General features: G+C 43.0%; 1 long non-coding RNA gene across 5 annotated transcripts in view; it reads left to right on the top strand.

The window, feature by feature from the left end:
- The window catches only part of LOC147357746 (uncharacterized), a 33,284-nt gene that overhangs the window by 11,029 nt on the left and 8,093 nt on the right, over nucleotides 1-14,162 (top strand). For 3 of the 5 annotated variants that reach the window (XR_015142068.1, XR_015142069.1, XR_015142072.1), the window contains 2 exons: nucleotides 12,028-12,147; nucleotides 12,842-12,962. This is a non-coding gene — a long non-coding RNA (uncharacterized LOC147357746). The remainder of the gene's footprint in view (nucleotides 1-12,027; nucleotides 12,148-12,841; nucleotides 12,963-14,162) is intronic. The other 2 variants (XR_015142070.1, XR_015142071.1) reach the window with 1 other exon arrangement.

Genomic DNA, 14,162 nt, shown 5'->3' with positions numbered 1-14,162 from the left:
TTACTGGCTCTGCTCTGCCTACTGCCACCTGGCTGAAATCGCTCATTCCAGCCTTGCTTCCAAATGAGTGAAAGTCTCTAAGTTGTGTCTAATTCTTTATGATCCCCATGAACTGTAGCCCACCAGGTTCCTCTGCCTGTGGAATTCTCCAGGCAAGAATACTGGAGTGGGTTGCCATTTCTTTCTCCATGGGATCTTCCCAACCCAGGGATCGAACCCAGGTCTCCTGCATTGAAGGCAGATTCTTTTTTTTTTTTTTTAATCGGAGGCTAATTACTTTACAATATTGTAGTGGTTTTTCCATACATTGACATGAATCAGCCATGGGTGTACTTGTGTGCCCCATCCTGAACCCCCCTCCCACCTCCCTTCCCATCCCATCCCATCCCTCAGGATTGTCCCAGAGGGATCTAAACTGGGAAACTTTGGAAGCAAGGCTGGGCTTCCCTGGTGGTTTTCCCTTTCAGGTGCACCACCCCTGAGTGCCCTGTCTCATGCATCGAACCTGGACTGGTCATCTATTTCACATACGGTGATGGACAGGGAGGCCTGGCGTACTGAGATTCATGGGGTCGCAAAGAATCGGACACAACTGAGCGACTGAACTGAATACACATGTTTCAATTCTGTTCTCTCAAATCATCCCACCCTTGCTTTCTTCCATGGAGTCGAAAAGTCTGTTCTTTACATCTGTGTCTCTTTTGCTATCTCGCATATAGGGTCATTGTTACCATCTTTCTAAATTCCATATATATGCATTAATATACTGTATTGGTGTTTTTCTTTCTGACTTACTTCACTCTGTATAATAGGCTCCAGTTTCATCCACTTCATTAGAACTGATTCAAATGCATTCTTTTTAATGGCTGAGTGATATTCCATTGTGCATATGTACCACAGCTTTCTTATCCATTCATCTGCCGATCAACATCTAGGTTGCTTCCCGTCTAAACCACCAGGGAACCCCAGCCTTGCTTCCAAAGTTCCCCAGTTTAGATCCCTCTGGGGAGCTTCTGCCATTCTCTCTAGTTGCAGAGCAGGATCTAGATATGTCTGAGTGTCTCTTCCAGCTTCCATCTGTGCCTCACACTGGGCCAGGCCATGACCACAGACTGTTGATCAGGGTGGATGCTGACCCAAAGGCTCCTTACTGCCCAGTCGTTGATTCCTCACCCTCTGGATTCCTACCATTAAGCATCTTCCAGTTGGGGGTGGGGGCGGGGTTGGTTTTTAACCATTTCATGACCACATACATAGACTACAAATTTACATACACTTCTGAGGGCATCCTTCTGATAATTAATAATTAATAGTTCTCACATTTGTCCAGTAACGTATAGTCAAAAGAGAACTTTAGTGTATTCACACATATTGTCTCATGTCCATACTTCTATTTTCTTTTGCCAGAACTACATTGACGTATCATAAAGTCCACATGCATTTGTTTCTCCTGTTCTTTTTATGGTTTGAAAGCTCATTTCTTTTTAGAACTGAATAATATTCCATTGTCTGAATGTACCACATTTTATTTGTCTAGTAGCCTTCTGAAGGACATCTTGGTTGCTTCCAGTTTTGGGCAGTTATGAATAAATCTGCTATAAACATCTGTGTAGACATAAACTTTCAACTCATGTGGGAAAATACCAAGGAACATAATTACTGAGTGGTGTGGTAAGAGTGTAATTTTGTAAGAATTTTCAAACTGTCTCCCAAAGTGGCTATGCCGTTTTGCATTTTCATCAGCAGTGACTTAGTTTCTGTGGCTCCATAGCCTCATCAGCATTTAGTGTTGTCAATATTCTGAATTTTTAACATGCATGTGGCGGTATCTCATTGTTGTTTTAATTTGGATTTCCCTAATGACATATAGAGGAGAGTGAAAAAGTTGGTTTAAAGGTCAACATTCAGAAAACTAAGATCATGGCATCTGGTCCCATCACTTCATGGGAAATAGATGGGGAAACAGTGGAAACAGTGGCAGACTTTATTTTTTGGGCTCCAAAATCACTGCAAATGGTGATTGCAGCCATGAAATTAAAAGACACTTACTCCTTGGAAGGAAAATTATGACCGACCTAGATAGCATATTGAAAAGCAGAGACATTACTTTGCCAACAAAGATCCGTCTAGACAAGGCTGTGGTTTTTCCAGTGGTCATGTATGGATGTGAGAGTTGGACTGTGAAGAAAGCTGAGCACCAAAGAATTTTGAACTGTGGTGTTGGATAAGACTCTTGAGAGTCCCTTGGACTGCAAGGAGATCCAACCAGTCCATCCTAAAGGAGATCAATCCTGGGTGTTCATTGAAAGGACTGATGCTGAGGCTGAAACTCCAATACTTTGGCCACCTCATGTGAAGTGTTGACTCATTGGAAAAGACTCTGATGCTGGATTGTGGGCAGGAGGAGAAGGGGACGACAGAGGATGAAATGGCTGGATGGCATCACCAACTCGATGGACATGAGTTTGAATAAACTCTGGGAGTTGGTATGGACAGGGAGGCCTGGCGTGCTGTGATTCATGGGGTCGCAAAGAGTCGGACACGACTGAGCGACTGAACTGAACTGAATGACATATGATGTTGAACATCTTTTCATATGCTTATTTTCCATCTGTGTATCTTTGATGAGGTATCTGTTAAGGTCTTTTGCTCATTTCTTAATTGGTTCATTTTCTTATTGTTGAGTTTTAAGAGTTCTTTGTATATTTTGGATAACAATTCTTCATCAGATATATCTTGTCCAAATATTTTCTCCTAGTCTGTGGCTTATTTACTCATTCTCTTATTAACTTCACTTTTGTAGATAATAAATGGTATAAATTGTTGAGAGCTTACCATGCACAAGCACTGTGCTAAACTTCCTACATATATTATCTCATAAAAGTCCTATGAGGTGCTGTGTTTATTGAGGTTCTGCTTCCCCAATGGCTCAGCAGGTAGACAATCTGCCTGCCATGCAGGAGACACAGGAGATGCTTGTTCGACCCCTAGGTCAGGAAGATCCCCTGGAAGAAGAAATGGCAACCCACCCCAGTACTCTTGCCTGAAAAGTTCCATCGACAGAGGAGCCTGGTGGGCTACAATCCAAAGGGTTGCAGAGAGTTGGACAAGACTGGGCGACTAAGCACACAGCACAGCACAGACTGTAAGCAGCAGAAACTAATTCTGGCTAGCAAAGTAAAGAAGAAATGTATTGAAAGGATGATAGGGTACCGCATGGGATAGGAGGCAGAATTGAACAATCAAAATTAAGAGTAGAAACCCACTCTTGCCTACTTTTGTAGGCTTCTTGCTGCTAAGTCACTTCAGTCGTGTCCGACTCTGTGCGACCCCATAGACGGCAGCCCACCAGGCTTCCCCGTCCCTGGGATTCTCCAGGCAAGAACACTGGAGTGGGTTGCCATTTCCTTCTCCAATGCATGAAAGTGAAAAGTGAAAGTGAAGTCGCTCAGTCGTGTCCGACCCTCAGCGACCCCATGGACTTCAGCCTACCAGGCTCCTCTGTCCATGGGATTTTCTAGGCAAGAGTACTGGAGTGGGGTGCCATTGCCTTCTCCTTAGAAGGTGGATTTGCAGATAAATCTGGGCAATCCTGTTGGCTCCTAGTTCCTGCTATCTCTTTGTTCCAAATACCACTTTTCTTTGATGGAGAATCTGATTGGGCGAGATGTGTATCCTCGTGCCAGATATGTATCCTCAGGCCAATCAGGTTGAAGGGACGTATGTTACAGGCACAGCCACTGGGGCTCCTCGCCCTTGTATAAGGGGTGTTCTCAGAGAAAGGGAATCAATGTGAACCAGTTAGTCACCCAAAGGGTGTCTGCTGCAAGCACATAGTTCTATCAGTTAAAAGGTCCTGGCACTCAAAAGCGGATCATTGAAGCACATTATTAAGGGGATTAAGAGGGAAGAGCTTAGGGAAAGCAGCCAGATATGCTAGAGTGTTTTGGGGCTGTGATAGCAGGGAGCTGTTCTGTGCCAAGCTTGAAGAGGAAGGAGGAAGTAGTGGTTTTTGAAACCTGTGGAGAAAGCTTAAAGGAGAAAGCTGGCTGAAAAGTAGCTGTGGTTTGGGGGAGAGGGTCACAACCAACTTTCAGAAACCCAGCAGTGTGGGATCTAGGGAAATAAATACCAAGTTTCCACTCTCCTCTCACCTGCTCATTTCTTGGACACAATCAGAAGCCAGAGAGCAATGGAGTCCCTTGACATGATTCTTAGAGGCCAGCCTCCCGGGACTCCAGCCTCCCTGCACTCCTCTACTCTTCAGTGTAGAGAAGAGTGGAGAGTGGATACGGAGAGGCAAACAGATGGCAGCCAACACAATAAAAATACAAATTTCAGCTCATGGACAATGACTGTCCAATTCGGAGGAGGTAGTGACTGGTTTAGATTCACAGTTAATTGAGACTCAGAGTTAGGGTTTGAACTCAGTCTGACTGTGGAACCTATGCTTTTAACCACTGTTCTCTCAGGTGAAAATGCTGAATTCAAATACTGACTCCTTGCAACATCACTTCTTAGCTGTAGCAGCAGGAAGAGCCCATAGTCCCTCAGTAGTGCTGGTTTCCCTCAGAGTCCTTCCTCCTGGGCTCTGCGGGGCCATGTGGCTTGGAATATCAGAGGCAGTCAAGGTAGAGTCCAGGCTTCCTGACACCATACAGGCAGCTCCACTCTCCTGGGGGTAGGCATGTGATCAAGATTTAAATTGCACTCCAATTAAGCCTCTCCTTGGGGGACCATTCTCACACTTGGACCTTGCACTTGTGAGAGCTAATGCCCATTCCTCTCACATAAATAGGCCCATTAGTGGCTTATCTGTCTGGGCTTTCACTTTCCTGCTGCTACATGGGACGCCCCAGACAAACACATTTCCAATCAGGCATGCAGAAGAAAATATCATTAATGGCAATAATATTCATTCTATGGTTTTATTTCCTTTCCCATTATTTTCTAACTCTTTAACTTACTTAATAAGAGCTAATACCTATGAGAAGGAAATGGCAACCCACTCCAGTGTTCTTGCCTGGAGAATCCCAGGGACAGGGGAGCCTGGTGGGCTGCCGTCTATGGGGTCGCACAGAGTCAGACACGACTGAAGCGACTTAGCAGCAGCAGCAGCAGCAATACCTATGATATAGATGTTATCATATCATATCATATCACCAGGGATTGCCTGGTAGCTCAGATGGTAAAAAGAGTCTGCCTGCAATGCAGGATACCTGGGTTCAATCCCTAGGTTGGGAGGATCCCATGGAGAAGGAAATGGCAAACCACTCTAGTATTCTTGCCTGGAAAATCTCATGGATGGAGGAGCTTGGTGGGCTACAGTCCATGGGGTCGCAAAGAGTCAGACACAACTGAGCGAATTCACTTTCACTTTCATGATATACTTCTATGTGCTAGATACTGCCCTGTTTTTAAATACATGGATTGTCTCATTTCATCTTGACAATAAACCTAGGAGCTAGCTAGATACCACTTAAACCCCACTTTAAGGTGAGCAACTGAAACTTACAGGAGTGAAGTATGGAGCCATAGGCAATAGAATTATTATTAAGTAGATCCAAGATTTGAACCCAGACAGCCTGGCTCCAGAGCCCACAGCCCTTAGCCATGATGAGGGCTCTTCCTGCTCTGGATAGCTTGTATTCATAAAACAGTGAATTCTAACTACCCCTATGCCACTTTAGAGGTGAAACTTTAATTTATTTAGAGAATAGAGGTAGGAAGGGTACAGACTGCTAGGGATCATCAAATATCAATGTGCTCCTGTAAGGTTTCCATCTGTACTGCAGTAGACTTGTGAGAGGGTAACAGACAGGAAGGCAAGGGGTATCCAAACGGAGGAAAGAGCCTGCAAGTGTCAGACATTTTTATCTCCCTTAATCCGCAGAAGGAAACAAACTAGCGATATTTTTTCCTTCTCTATACAAATTTAAAAGGAGGTTTCTCTTAAAATACTGTGTTGCCATAATGACACCTGGTTTCACCTGAAGTTAACTATTCTCAAACCTAGGCAATGGCAGCCCACTCCAGTACTCTTGCCTGGAAAATCCCGTGGATGGAGGAGCCTGGTAGGCTGCAGTCCATGGGGTCCCAAAGAGTCGGACATGACTGAGCGACTTCACTTTCACTTTTCACTTTCATGCACTGCAGAAGGAAATGGCAACCCACTCCAGTGTTCTTGCCTGGAGAATCCCAGGGACGGGGGAGCCTGGTGGGCTGCCATCTGTGGGGTGACACAGAGTCGGACACGACTGAAGCGACTTAGCAGCAGTAGCAGCAGCAGAGGTAACCAATGCCTTTTATTTATGGGAATGTTTGTCTTAAGCTATGCTAATGTACTATGCATTTACCCCAAACTCTGTCTTCAAGTCGGTTCCGCCTCTTGGCTCAGAACCTACTTGACAAACCAGTATGTTATACTCAGGTATTGTTCCTCTAATCTATGTAAGATATTCCTTTCTTTCATTAACAGACTGCTAGTGACTATATAACATCCAGCTGAAGACTAGCAGGGGGGTACTCTTTCTGCCCCCTTCTGATGCCTATGTCAGAAGCTTTCTCTATCTCCTTTATACTTTAATAAAACTTTATTACACAAAAGCTCTGAGCAATCAAGCCTCGTCTCTGGCCCCAGATTGAATTCTTCTCCTCCGGGGGCCAAGAATCCCGGTGTCTTTGCGTGATTCAACAACAACTTTCAGTTGGAGACATGTAACTAAGTTTGGCTCATTCGATATGTGGAGGAGTGATATATACCATTTTCAAGCCAGGCCATAACCTCCCTGCACTCTGGGTCACTCTCTCTTTCCTGTTTATGGTTCTAGAACTGAAGAACTCTGAGATGGCTAAATTGCCATTTGTAAGGAACTTGTTACTGCGTGGGGAGGGCAATGTAGAAGAGTTGCCTGACCTGCATTGGACAGTGACATAAGTGAGAAACAAATCTTTGTCAGATTTGACCATTTAGAGTTTCGGGTTTATTTATTATTGCAGTATAGCTTATTGTACTCTAATATAAATTTCATACTCATATGGATATTGGTACCTCTAAGTAGGGCACGGCTCTAACAGCTTAACAGTCTAGTGGTATACTGAGCAGAAAACTATTGTTGAAGACTAGAAATACCTTAGCACTGTAGTGCTGAAACATTATTAATTGATCTAACTTGGGGGGCATAACCCATGTTTATTAATAGGACGTTTCTAGGAGAAGAGATTGAAAAGCAGAACATTAGTAGTGTATGCTGGCTACTTCTGGCTGCAGTTGCCAAGGTACTACAAGAAAAAGATGAACTCAGAATAGAATTGGCCAGACTGGCGGAATAAACAAAAATCAAACAGACAAACAAACAAACACCTATGACCCAACTATATGCTATCTACAAGAGACATGTGTTAGCTTCAAAGACAGAAATAGGTTGAAAGTAAAAGATATACCCTACTCGATAGCTATTAGAGAGAAACGAAAACATACATCCACACGAAAGCTTGTACACAAATACTCATGGCAGCGTTATTCATAACAGCCCCAAAGTGGAAACAACCCACATGTTTATAAACAAATGAATAAACAAAATATAGTATATCTTCACAATAGAATATTATTCAGCCATAAAAAGAAACAAAGTACTGATTCATATTACAAAGTAAATTAACCTTGAAAAATTATGCTAAGTGGAAGAAACCTGACACAAAAGAGCGCATATTCCGCTTATATGAAACATCTAGAATAAGAAAATACAGTCAGAAAACAGATGAATCTAGGGCATAGAGGAATGGGAAATGGGGAGAGACTGCTAACGATTGCAAGGTTGTTTTTGGGGGTGATGAAAGTATCTGAAATGAGACGGGGTGCACGGCTTTGTGGGTACACCAAAAACACACTAAATTGTACTTCTTAAAAGGGTGAATATTGTGGTATAAAAATTTACATCTCAATTTGAATTTAAAAGCACAAGATTGGTGGCTTTGTTAATTAAATTAAATGCAATAGACAAAGTCCAGTATACTGAGGCCTGCAGAGTTAGAAAAGCTGACTGCTTTTGGTTCCCGTATAGTAAGAGATGGGCATTTAAAAGTTTTTGCATGACAAAGGCCCAAGAAAATATCTCAGTTGAAAAGTGAATCATGGAAAATATCTGATGAAACATGGGTTCCTTTGTTCCAGCTAGCTTCACCAGCTAGTTTAAGTAAATCACTCTCACATTGAGAGTATGTGGGGGCAAGAAGGCAAAAGAATAAAGTAAACATGAAAACTGTGTCTTACAAATGGAACACTGAGGGTGAATATTGGCAAATAGAATCGTCTGGGTGCAAATAGGTCAGACACTAAGCAAATTTTTGAGGAAGCTGTATTGTCAAAGAAACCACAGGTGTGTGTAAAAAGTTTGAGTTCTTCAGTTAAGCCATAAACAACCTCTGGGAGGAAGTTGCACAGCCCCTAAGAGAGCTTTCTCCCCAGTTCTCTCTTTAGATGTAGACAAAGAGAATATGGGTCCAAGAGGAAGCCCCTCCCAGGGTAGTGCCAAGGATCGCAAAGAACAGTAGGGGAGAGATCCTGCCTCAGGCTAGGCAGTAATTCTAAAGGCTGCCCGCTGGTACTTTAGCAGTGTAATACCAGTGTATTCAGCAGAGTCACACCAGCGTAGCTGTGGGACAGTGACCACTGTGGGTCTCTCATTCTCCCCTTTCTGAAGGGGAATGTTAATTGAAGTTATCCTATTCCTGTTCCATCACTGCATATTTGTATGTTGGCATGGGTATGGGTCAACTAACCCAGGTAGTTCAGTGTTAAAGAATCCACCTGCCAAAGCAGGAGATGCAAGATACCTGGAAGATCCCCTGGAGTAGAAAATGGCAACCTTCTCAAAGGTACTCTTGCCTGGGAAATTCCGTGGACACAGGAGCCTAGTGGGCTACAGTCCATGGGGTTGCAAAGAGTCAAATACAACTGAGCAACAGAGCACCACACACGTGGGTATGGGATGGACAACGTGCCCTTTTAGTGCACGGTCTACAAGCAGTCACGTGTGTTCCCAGCAGAGAGGACTATGAAGCACAATGACAGATTGGATTTTGGGTTGTTTTCCGTGAAGAGCAATGGAAGGTATTGTATTTGTGAAAGAAGGAAACCAAAGGGATACTCAGTGACCAGGAGAGTACACTGTGGTGGAGACAGTTATTGTTTACTGATAGGCTTGCCATTGCTCCTTTAAATCTTTCAGCCAATGATGTTGGCTAATAATTTTTCTTTCTTGTAATGTCTTTCTGATGTCAAAGTATCGAGTTTTTGCAAGCCTTACTAAATGAGTTTGGATTCATCTGTTTAGATGGGTATTATTTATACCTTACATTTTTGTGATTTCATTTGGGCTTTCAATTTCCTTTGTGGAAGAGTTTTAACATCAGATTCAATTTCTTTGATAAATATACAACTATTGGTATTTTCTATTTCTTCTTGTGGCGATTTTGGTAAATTGTATTTCAACAAAATTGAATGTTTCACCTAAAATTTTCAATTTATTGACATAAATATGTGCATATAAAATGCCAATTTAGTGGCATTGAATTGTTTATGATACTCTCTCATTATCCTTTTAAAATATGTAAGGTCTGTTGTGATGTTCCATTGTTTTTATACCTGATTTTGGTATTTGTATTCTCTATCTCTCTCATTTTTTTCCCTCTCTGTATCTGCCTTGCCAGGCATTTATTAATTGTATTAACCTATTCAAAGAAAACACTTTTGACTGTTGATTTTCTCTATTGCATGTCTTTTTTCTATTTCATTGATTTCTGCTCTTTATTGTTTCCTTCTATTTGTTAGGGATGGGAGTTAATTTGCTGTTCTTTTTCTGAAAGTTTTTAAGTTGGACACTTACATCACTGGTGTTCAACCCTATTTATATTTTAATATATAGATTTAGTAGCTTCCCCGATTGCTCAGAGGGTAAAGAATCTGCCTGCAATTCAGGAGACATAGGATCCCTGGGTCAGGAGGATGTCCTGGAGAAGGGAATGGCAACCCACTCCAATATTCCTGCCTGGAAAATCCCATGGTCAGAGGATCCTGGTGGGCCACAGTCCAAAGGGTTGCAAAGGGTGGGAAATGACTGAGCGACTAAGCATGCACACAATATATAGATTTAATGGTACAGGTTTTCTTCTAGGCACAGCTTCAATCGTGCTGTTGGCCACACACCACCTCCCTTCTCCCATACATCAAGTAGTGAAAGGCTCCTAGCTGGTGAAAGTGCAGGATGGAACCTGCATGGAGCTCTGAGTCACTGTTTGGAGGAAAGCCATACAGGAGAGTTACCTGACCTGCACCAGCTTGTGATATAAGCAAGAAATATAACTTTGATGTGTTGAACTAAGTTTTGTTTGTTTGTTTTGAATAGGTTTGCCATTGTCTGACTTATCTTGGCTAATGCAAGAGGGCCTACATTGGTCTATATTAAAGAAGACTTCTTCTCTTTGATTTTTCCAAGTTATACATACCATGAGAGGGCTTCCTTTGTGGCTCAGCTGGTAAAGAATCTGCCTGCAATGCGAGAGACCTGGATTTGATCCCTGGGTTGGGAAGATCCCCTGGAGAAGGGAAAGGCTACCCACTCCAGTATTCTGGCCTGGAGAATTCCATGGAATTTCATGAACTGTATAGTCCATAGGGTGGCAAAAAGTGGGACACGACTGAGCGACTTTCCCTTTCACATACTATGAGATTGTTGTTATAGGAGGTTTTTCCTGAATATGTAGGGGTACTGGTGGGGTATTACAGCACAGCACACAATAGGAAATAACTTTACATTGCATATGTCCCCCTCTTCATCCCATAGGAAATTTTTCATTGTTTCTCTCTTTGACTTGGTCCTGCCCCATAGCCAGGTTTTGGATTCCCTTCTCTATTTAAGCTCTTTCTTCACAGTTCATATTTTTTCTTCTTCCCATCCTTCCTATTCCAAAGCAACTCAAAACTCTCTAGTTTTTGCATATAGCTTTTCCTTACCTTGGATAAAATAAAATTCCTAGTGTTCTCTCTACTGACCAAAGTGCACCTAGAGGTCTGGGATGGAAATGGGGCTGTGAGTAGTGTGTTGGAGAATCGGGGGTGGCGGGGAGCTTCCAAGCCAAGAGGTTTTTTTCTGCAGAACCCAGAGTTGTGTTAAAAAATTTTCCTGCCACTTTTTTCCTATTCTTTGGGTTTTTATTTATTTGACTTCTTTCATTTTTTACGTAGTTGAAATCATGCTCTGTGCTGTACTTTTATAACTGAATGTTCTATCATAAACATTTACTATATTACTATATGATCTTGGTAAGCACCTTTTTTACATTCACACTTCTTCCTTTTTATCACACCACAGTTATCAATCCCAAGGTGTATGAAAAGGACAAAGCAGCGCCCTGAAATCACACCCACTGGACGGAGAGCATTTTATACACTGGGCTACGTGACTTTGGCTTCTGACAGTTGGACTGAAAGAAGAGTATTCAGAAAGTCTGTGGAGTGACTGATTGGACAGAGCTGTCCCTTATCATACTGTAACTGAGCCATGGTTCTGGCTGGATAGCTTGGGGTCCTGGGAATCAGGACTGCCAGGCTCAGATGCATCTGAATGTGTCTGGAGCAGTTGCCGGGAGGGTCAGGAGCAGTCTGCTCTCAGAAGGATCTAGGAATCACTTGGAAAGGGTCCAGCCTGTGCACATTGTTCCTCTTGTCCTGACTATCCTGAGTGAGGGGCTATAATGGTCAGGTAATATAAGACAAGTAAGATGACCTGGAATCTGCCTTTCTTGGAGGCCTTCCGTGTGATCGGTGCAAATGCTTTTTCACCTTCCCTGTTCAGGCCCAGGGAGGTGACACCCTGATGGTACCAGCCCTTGTTTATCATACAGATCCCCATGGTTCCCTGCACCCTACTTACATCTTATTAAATAGTTCCTTTATTAAATTATCTGTTAAGTCAATTCACCTAATGTGAATGTAGTATCTGTTTGCTTCTGACCCTACCGATATAGAAACTGTTCTGTTGATGGCTCTGGAGAGGCCCCCTGGAACTCTAGTTCTCAGCAGCCAACTCTGGTGATGGAGGATGGGATTTAAATGGTGGACACCTAAAGGAGAAGAAAGCACAAAAGGTAAGGTCAGAGACTGTGACTTCATTGACATACTTCAGAGATCCCTGGTAGGAATGGAATTTGACGGTGCATTTGGGCCTAAGTTATTGGGATAGATAGAGATCAGACAGATCTGATTTGAATCAGCGAGGTAGGGTGGTGGTATTAGGAGGCAGGACCATTAATATCACCGGATCTTATTCCACTGCTCTCTGGAGAAGGACTGAGCACAAGTTAAGACCCTGAGGGAGCATGAATGATGATTAAAGCTAGAGCCCACTGAAGTAGGAGTAGGGTGGGGTGGGACCTGGCCTTGGAGGGCCTGCACAGGGTCTGGCCCCTCTAGAACTTTGGCAGAAGGAACAAAGATCCTTACAAAGCAATATGGGGAGGAAATTATTCCCCACTGACTTCCAGAATATACTCACATGGAAGGAATGTTTGAGAGAGAATTGGAAACTTCCAGAAAACACAGGGTTTGGGGATGATGGGCATGAGGAATTTAAAAACAGGTTTATTTATAAATAAATTATTCATAAATGCTGGAAAAGTGACAGGATTTGGAAAAGTTAATTTGAAAACATCAGCACCCTGGGGCACTAAGTCTGGTTTTATTTACCCAGGTCATGTGGTACTTTCTTTAGTAAAATAAGGAATTTATATGGAAATAAGGAATTTATGAGGAAATCAAGCTGTCACTGTGTAATCTTTACAGAATGTCCAATCAAGAATACAGGGCAGAAATACAATGGGAGAATATGACTCAGGTATTGTTCTCCTAAATTCTCCCAAGGCCTTTGCATATACTGTTTCCAACGTGTGGAACCTGGAAGGAGGTCAGTTTTTCTTGTTGTGTTCTGATACAGCGCTTGTACTTCTCTTTCTAGCACTGTCACTGTTGAATTTATGTGTCCAAGTGGTCCTTTGATTAATATCCTGTCTTGCTAAATAGCTGTAACCTCCATGAAGGCAAGAACTGTTCTGCTGACTGTTGTTGCTCAAGGGCCTGGGGCCTGAGCCCTGCTAGATATTCCATAGGTATTTCATGGATGACTGCTTGAAGGACTTTTAGAACATGTTCCCAAGTAAGAACAAGTGAACTACAGTACATAATTCTCCTAATCTTGGGCTGTGTGTGTGTGTGTGTGTGTGTGTGTGACTGTTCTGGGTCTTCGTTGCTCTGCACCAGCTTTCTCTAGTTGTGGCCAAGTGAGGCTACTGCAGTGGCTTCTCTTGTTGCAGAGCATGGGCTTTAGATGTGCAGGCTCAGTAGTTGTGACTCGTGGGCTGTAGAGCTCGGGCTCAGGGGTTGTGGCGCATGGGCCTGGATGCTCTGTGGCATGTGAGATCTTCCTGGACCAGGGATCGAACCATGTCCCCGACACTGGCAGGTGGATTCTTTAACACTGAGCCCCCAGGGAAATCCCTAACCTCAGGCTTATATTTCATTGTTCTGTGTAAAGACCTTTTTCTGACACCACACTAGCATGCTGGGAGCATTGACACCAGATTCAGCATGGTAACTGCCCACATTAGGACTTCATGAGGAAGGGTAGTGAAGACTTCTTAAGTCAGTCAGAATCCTGCCCTCACAGAACAAAAGACACACAACTCCTTTGACTTCCCTGAAATTGTCAAAAGGTTTGTTCTTACCTCAGAGGTCTTGCATCTCAGAGTGGTTGCCACTACTATGCAAATATCATGGTGCTCTGACTCCAACTTGGAGAAGTTCTGGGTGGTGATCTCTACACTGTACTACACTCTTCCCTGTTTCCTTTGATGGGAGATTTTAGGCCTGGTGTAATCAAGGTAATCACAAAATCTATGGCAGTTATATTTGGATGTTACAGAGCTGCTCAGTGTGGCCAACAGGAGATAAGTGGGAGTGTGATATGGTGGCTTCATTAAAAGACATTTGGGATGTGCTGCATGGCACAGAGCACTGTATTCAATATTTTACAATATCTATAATGGAAAACAATCATATAGCTGAAATCAGTGCAGTAACTGTCTTTCAATGACTGGCTTCTTACACT

Source organism: Bos grunniens, chromosome 15 (assembly GCF_055505025.1).
Source record: "Bos grunniens cultivar Pamir isolate PY7600 chromosome 15, Bosgru_T2T1.0, whole genome shotgun sequence".
Taxonomy (NCBI): domain Eukaryota; kingdom Metazoa; phylum Chordata; class Mammalia; order Artiodactyla; family Bovidae; genus Bos; species Bos grunniens.
This window is presented reverse-complemented; position numbering and strand designations above follow the sequence as displayed.